Consider the following 8,495-nt stretch of genomic DNA (forward strand, 5'->3'; position numbering starts at 1 on the left):
AGCATTGCAGAATCCAAAGGGCATCACATTAAACTGCCATAATCCATCACTAGCACTAAACGCAGTTTTCTCTTTGTCTTTTTCTGCAATCTCTACCTGCCAATAACCACTTTGCAAGTCCAATGTGGAGAACCATTTTGTTCCAGCTAATGTGTCCAGGGTGTCGTCAATTCTTGGTAGCGGGTAGCTGTCTTTTTTAGTAACGTCGTTCAGCTTTCTATAATCGACGCAAAATCTAGTGCTGCCGTCTTTCTTTTTAACTAACACAACAGGTGAGCTCCAAGGACTTGAAGATGGTTCGATTACTCCATCCCGCTCCATTTCGTTAACCAACTCCTTCACCTCACTTCGTTTTGCTAGAGGAATACTTCTGGGCGTCTGCTTTATGGGCCTCGCTTCGCCAGTATTTATTTGATGCTTTACAATTGCCGTTCTACCTTGGCCTTGACTTTTTAAGGCGAAGACCGAGGTATGTTTCTTCAGAAGCTGTTTGGCCTTATTTCTATCGGGCGGCGATAATCCTCCTACCCATTTCCCCACATATTCCGCTAGTAGCTCGTGTTCCTTGGTGGATTTATTGGCATGTTCCGGGTTTTTCTCGCAATTGATTACTGCCTCTGCTGAAGTGCATCGACCTATTTCGGAATTTGGCTTAACGACTTTTTCAGAGCTGGACAGGTTAAGCACTCTTAGAGCAACTATTTTGTTGTTGCAGGGTTTAACGAGGGCTTTTGCTGTTATAAGATCAATTTTTATTTCTGCTGGTTCTACCACCCACAAACTGTCCTCACAATCTCCCTCCATACAGGCCCATACTAAAGTTTCTGACTGTGGTGGTAGTCTCTGATGCTCGACGGTAACTAGCTTTCTTACTTGAGTCCTATTTTCATATCCGACGTCAAGGGGTATTTCCACATTTCGCCAAATCATAACTTTTTGTCCCATATCCAAAGTAATGCCGTGAGTAATCATGAAATCAGCACCAATGATTACTTTGTCCACAATATCGGCAACAATAAATACATGATTGACGCTAACATTGGCAATGGTTACTTTCACATTTACTTTACCATAGACAGTGGCTGGCTCCCCAGTAGCTGTGCGCAGACTTACCCCACGTAATGGTTCAATTGTGTTTTTGACTAAATCGGGCTTGACTATGGACTGCGACGCTCCTGTGTCTATAGTAAAAATGTGCTTCTGACCGTTGATGTATCCACTAGTCGTAAGATTGCTATTTTTCTGCTGCATTACTGATATGGAGATTGTGGGGCCCTCAGCTGTGGGAGCTAGCTCTTGTCCCATAGTGCTAGCTCGTTTTAGTTTAAAGGTGATTCTTGTGACGATTGATGATTTGACGGCTGGTTGTTTCTTGGAGGCGAAACAGCTCTGGTTCGTTTTCTCGGTGCTTTGCAGTTTCGTTGAATATGACCAGATTTACCGCAATTATAACATTTTACTCTGGCTTTGCTATGCTTATCATTAAACGCCTCCAAGACCTTTTTTAATTCATCGACTATATTTCTATCGTCTTCAGCAACAACCTCGATATTGCGCACCTTGCATATTTGCGGCTTTGAAATTATTTTCGCCGTTTCTTGCGCCAGTGCAAATGAGATTGTTTCAGCAAATGATGGTTTAGGTGTAGCACAAACCGCATGTTTTATTTCAGGATTGCGAATGCCATTGACGAATGCCTCTATCTTGATATGGTCCAAAAATGGGTTGTTCTCCCCTGGATAAGTTAGCTGTAGCAAACGCTCGATTTCCAACGCAAAATCTTGTAGCGTCTCACTGGGTTTCTGCACTCTACCACGCAATTCCATTCGGTATAATTCCTTTTTATGTTCGCCACCGTACTTACGTTGTAGCGCCTCCATTATGTCATCATAACAGTTTCTGTTGCTCACTGGCACGCTTTCAAGAACTACCGCTGCATTTCCTTTTAAGGCCAAAATCAATTCGATGGCTTTTTCTTCGTCTTCGTGTTTCTAATGGCAACCGTATCGAACTGGAACTTGAACACATTAAATGGTGTGGTGCCATCAAAACTAGGAGCATTTATTCTACTCGATGTTTCTGAAATAACTCGCACCGGTACGTCTTGGCATTGAAGATTATTAATTTTCCTTTCCAGATCGAGAAATTTATTATCAACTTTTTGGGATTGTTTTTCTAGGCCGTTCTCTAATTCGGACACCTTTTTGTCAAATTTGGATACTTGCATTTCAAGGTTATCTACTCTGCTGTTTATAACCACACAAAGTTCTTGAAGTTTCTCGTCTGTAGCTTTAGAAGTTTCTAAGATGGTTCTAGAATTTTCGTTCAATTTCGCTTCCATGTTCTTGTTGGCTGTTTCCATTTTTTCCATCATAGCCGCGAACATTGTGCTTAAATCCATGCTGCTTGTTGTTGAACGTGTAGAAACTTCCATTTCTTCTTTATACTCGAATTCGTAAGCACCGATGTCAATATCACGCCTCTTGAATTCGTCTATCAGCCTCTTCTGCAATTCTGCCTTATTACCGGCTGTTGGTAGCTCCAACTTACTCAATTCTTTCTTGAGTTGTTCAACTTTTAGTTCCTCAAACTTCATGCTTATTAATTTGCAATCCCACTTCTGACACCAATTGTTACGTTTTAACCTTTTCAAAACGCTGGTTTATTTCCTTTAAATAAACCGCATACTTTTGATTGCAAATAAAAGCCGTTTAGTAGTTTAAAAATTGTAACAACTCTTTATTTCTTTAAAATGTACAACAACAACAGAATTAAATAGCCACTCAATGTTTTTTATACACGTTTATAAGTTCTCAGAATTTACAGACATAATTTATAATGTACACGAATTTACTTTGAAAACACAACACACTTTAAGGCACTTAGATGATGTTTATTCGAAAAGCGTCTCTGATAAACTCACTAACGACTGCAACCTCTGCCACTATTTATAACACTGCATTACCATCTAGAAAGCTCTTTAACTGTCAAAGTTCGAATATTCTAGATCATACGCCATCTGTGGTGTACTTTCTACAATGTTCTTTAACTGATTATTCGAACTCGAATGCAGCGTTGCCAACTTACAATCAAATCAACTGAAAGCTTTTATTTAACAATGCCCACAGATATGTTACAGTTTTACAGCACTGTTACTTAAAAGCATTATGCTACTTTTAAATCAGCCGTTAAAATCGTTATATTTGAATTCAAGTACAATTTCGTAACAATATTTTAAGAAATATTAAAATAAAAGGCAATTTTTACTTTAAATATATCCTTATATACATACTTTATATGAGTTTTTGTCCTATACTGTACTATGTACTATACCGTTAACTTACTCGCAGGTATGGCCAACAAAATTAAATTTTTTTAACGGCAGTTTCGAATTTTAAAAAATTTTGTTAAAAAATTTCAGAATTTGCTGATCATCACATTGGAATTTATTTAGATTATAATAGGAAATCAAAATATGAAAAAATATGTCAATACTTCCTACAGTTTTTCCGTACCTACGATTTAAATTTTGCGATTTTCGAGAAAAACTATTTTTTTTGGCCATATTTTGATATCTATACATTTATATGGGACATGAAGTCAAGTGAACCAACTTTTGAAATCGATGTCTTCCGATCGCTATGAAATTTTGTACCAATGTAGTTCTATTGGATAGTAACTCAGACACAATTTCTCAACAAGATCAGTATAGAACTCTCTGAGTTAGAGGAGGTGAAAATTTGACATTTTGGCCAAACAGGACTTTTTTCTTACCCATGTACCTATTATTCTTAGTAAAATGTGTCCCAGATAGCTCTTTCTTCAATCTTTCGAAAAAAAAAAATAAAAAATTTTTAATATTTTTTTTCCGAAATCAAAAACTTTTTTGATTTTTTTTTAAATGGGCCCTATTTTTTTTTTCTTAAAATAAAGCTTAGATATTTTCCTTGAAGACCTATTTGGTCGCTTAGTGTGATGCGAGTGGGATATCTATCAAAATAATTATTTGTAACTCAAAACATACAATTTTAGACTTTTTTTGCAAAATCAAAAACTTTGTTGACTTTTTTTTCAAATGGACCCTTTTTAAATTTTTTTTAGCTCAAACAAAAGCTGAGATATTCCTTGAAGACCCTTTTGGTCGCTTAGTGGGATGCAGTGGGATATCAATCAAAATAAATATTTTGTAACTCAAGACATACATTCTCGACCGAGAAATTGTGAGAAATTGTGTCTGACAAATATTTGACGAAAAAGACGTAACCACTAAATAAAATACATTTGAATTCATTTATTTATTTCAAAAACTTATTTTAATTAGTATTGTTACGTTTTAACCTTTTCAAAACGCTGGTTTATTTCCTTTTAACAAGTAAGAGAGCTATATTCGGCTGTGCCGAATCTTATATACCCTTCACCAAATTATACTTAAAAATATTTTTTTTTTAAATATTTTTATTTAAACAAAATCAAAATTTTTTTTTAATGTTTTAAAATTTTTAAAAAAAAATTTTTTTCCAAATAGTTTTTTAATTTTTTTAAAAAAAAGTTTTTTTTAAATTTCTTTAATTATTTTTTTTGGAAAAAGAATTTATGACAAAAAAAAAATTTTTGATGAAAAAAAATTCGGGTTAAAAATATTTTTTTCCGATTTTGACCCATTGTATGTCCAACTTACTATGGTCTGATATACGTCGTTTCAAAGGTCTTTGTAATATCTATCATTAGATATCCATATTGTCTATATTAATGACTTAGTAATCCAGATATAGGTCAAAAATAGGTAAAAAATCGAGGCTGTCCTAGTTTTTTCCTTATATCTCAGCCATTTGTGGACCGATTTTCTCGACTTTAAATAGCGACCGAACCGGAATTTCGGAGATATTGATGTATGAATGTGTATGTAAGTTATTTGGGGGCTTCGGAAAGTTGATTTCAACACACAGGCGGACATGGCTATATCGAATATATATACTTTATGGGGTCGCAAATGAAAAATGTGGAAATTACAAACGGAATGACAAACTTATATATACCCTTGCCACTCATGGTGAAGGGTATAATAAACCGGATAATTTTGATTGCAAATAAAAGCCGTTTAGTAGTTTGTAAATTGTAACAACTCTTTACACAGAAAAAAATTACGACAAATCAATTGTTATATTAATTACCAAATTCGTCAATACAATTATTTTTATACCCTTCACCTTCGTGAGAAGGGTATATATAAGTTTGTCATTCCGTTTGTAATTTCTACATTTTTCATTTCCGACCCTATAAAGTATATATATTCTGGATCCTTATAGATAGCGGAGTCGATTATGCCATGTCCGTCTGTATTTTTGTCTGTTGAAATCAATTTTCTGAAGACCCCAGATATCTTCGGGATCCAAATCTTCAACAATTCTGTCAGACATGCTTTCGAGAAGTTTGCTATTTAAAATCAGCAAAATCGGTCCATAAATAACGAAGATATGAGAAAAAAACCGGGACAACCTCGATTTTTGACCTATTTTTTATCTATATCTGAATTACTAGTCATTAATATAGACAATATGGATATCTGATGATAGATATTTCAAAGTCCATTGCAACGATGTAGATAAGGCTATAGTAAGTTGGACCTACAATGGGTCAAAATCGGGAAAAATATTTTTTAACCCGAATTTTTTTTTCATCAAAAATTTTTTTTTGTCATACATTTTTTTTTCATCAAAAATTTTTTTTTGTCATACATTTTTTTTCCAAAAAAAAAATTTTAAAACTAATTTTTTAAAAAAATTTGGAAAAAACTTTTTTTAAAAAAAATTAAAAAACAATTTAAAAAAAAAAATTTTAAAAACAATTAAAAAAAATTAAATTTTGTTTACCTAAAAATATTTAAAAAAAATTATTTTAAAGTATAATTTGGTGAAGGGTATATCAGATTCGGCACAGCCGAATATAGTTTTCTTGTTTTAATTAAAAAGGCACCAACAATAATTTTTGTAAATACAAAAAATATATTTGATACTCAAATTTGTCAACACCTAACAATTTTTTTTTAACAATTAGTTTGTAATATTGAATAACAAATTTGTTATCGTATATTCGAAGTCTAGAGCTTTCGAATACACACGCCATCTCTTGTGAACTTTCTACAATGTTCTTTAACTGTCAAAGCTCGAATATTCGAATTCGAATATACGAGTAGTCTCTCTAGATCACTCAATGACAACAGACAAGATCACGCATAAAATATAAAAATATCTAAAATAAATGTCCCACCGATCACTTTAGTTAAGTATACTACGGAAAATATTCATAAATTATGTAAAGAGCTTTCAATCTTAAATTACTCAATTAGAAAGATCTCTATCGGTGACAAACTTTTTTGTGATTTACAGTATGACTATGATCGTGCTATTGAGTACCTGAATAATCAAAACGTTGAGTATTTTTCTTATACTTCTAAGAAAAAGTTTAGATAAAACTGATCCCAATTTACTAAAAGCCAATCTTAATAAGTTTGGACTTCAGTGTTTTGTTGTAAAACCAGTTTTTAGAAAAACTGAAAACAATAGAGAAATAATTATCTATATAATTTATTTCAAAAAAGGTTGTATATCGCTTAATGAATTGCGTGAGAACTGTAAAAGTATTAATTATGTCCGTGTTAAATGGAATTACCATTCCAAACAACCTCACAAACTTACCCAATGTTACAATTGCCAAATGTTTGGACATGGCTCAAACAATCTAAAAATCTTCTGCTCTAAGTGTACTGGTCCACATAAAACATCCGAATGTACAAATGATACGATAAAATGTGCAAACTACCACGGAAGCCACAAATCGACTAATAATGCTTGTCCTAGCAGAACAGCTTACATCAAATTTAAACAACGTTATGGTAAAGGTAATAATGTAGCAAAACCTGTTCAACAACATTCCAATATGGGCCCAACTAATCATATACAACATAATTTTAGTACACGACAACAAAACAGAAGCTGGGCTAATGTTGTATCATCTAACGAAGTAATACAAATGATTTATTTTCAATTGATCAACTTAAAATATTAACAATTGAATTAATCAATAACTTAAAAAAATTGCAGAACAAAAGCTGAACAATTTAAAGTTTTAACTTCATTAGCATTTAAATTCCTGTCGTAAACATGTATCCCAAAATTAAAATAATTACTTGGAACGCAGAGGTATTCGAAGTAAATTAAATGAGTTTTTTGATTATTTACTTAGAGAAAACATAGATATTGCATTGATATGTGAAACTTGGCTTAATGATACTGTTAATATGAAACATCCAAGAAGAGGTGGAGGGGTTGCAATCGTCATTCGCAAAAATCTTAAACACGATAAAATTTGCTCAATTAATACAAAACTAATTGAAAATGTTGGGATTAAATTGTATCCTTCTGAAAACACGTCGATATATATCTATGGCTGCTGTTTTTCTGGAGGTTCAGCCGGACCAGATGACATAAAAAAAATCATTTTAAAGAGGATTAAAAAATGTTTTCCAGAACTAATGGCAACTACATTATCGGGGGTGACTTTAACAGTAGACATCAGAGCTGGGGTTGTTTAAGATTGAACTGTTGGGACACTATAATCCATAATTTGATAACAACAAATACTTTTAGTTTGGTTTATCCACCTGACCCAACTTTAGTTTTTTTTTTATTTATTTAATTTTATCAAAAAATAAACATTGTTTCAGTTTTTCTATTTAAAGCCTCAGCGCATTGTAGGCTTTATAGCAGGGAAAGGCAAATCATGGGCGCCGCGTTTTTCATTAACTCTCCTCTTACGTACGTGTGCACACGTATTGTAGAGAAATAATCAGTCTAGCTTGAGAACTCAAACAAGCAGGTTGTGTATCGTTTTTTATCGCACAATTTAAGAACCAGCGTTGCCAGTGAAAAAAAATATGTCCCAACATTTAAAGATGTATGAAGAACAATATGAGATTTTACATTTTTAATTGGGGAAAAGCGACGAAAGTTTACTGGCAACACCGATTCGTGGTGAGAGCGGATAGAGTGTATAACTAATACAATCGTAAAATGCAATAGTATAGGTTGCCTTTCCCTGCTTTATAGAGGCTGTAGCATGGCATTACAATATTAAAAAGTGTATATTAACAATATTTAGTTATATATATTTGCATTTTTAAATTAAATTTCATATACATATAATATATATTAAATTAGAAGTGTTTCTAAATCATTTAACAAATATATTTTAAGATCATGTTTAAAAGATGATATAATGGACATATTTTTTAGCCTAACTGGTAAATTATTTGCTGAATTCACAAAACCCCTTGCATCATTGTATCGAGTGTATTATTGAATTCAAATACAATAGTGTAAGCTTGTTGTTGGAAATTTTCATACAAAAATTAAATACACTTATACACTTTTATTTTGTATGTTTTTGAAAAGTTGTATTGGTTTACAGCAGAGGTTCGCAAAAATAAACCCTCTCAC

This window comes from Calliphora vicina, chromosome 3, assembly GCF_958450345.1.
Source record: "Calliphora vicina chromosome 3, idCalVici1.1, whole genome shotgun sequence".
NCBI lineage: Eukaryota > Metazoa > Arthropoda > Insecta > Diptera > Calliphoridae > Calliphora > Calliphora vicina.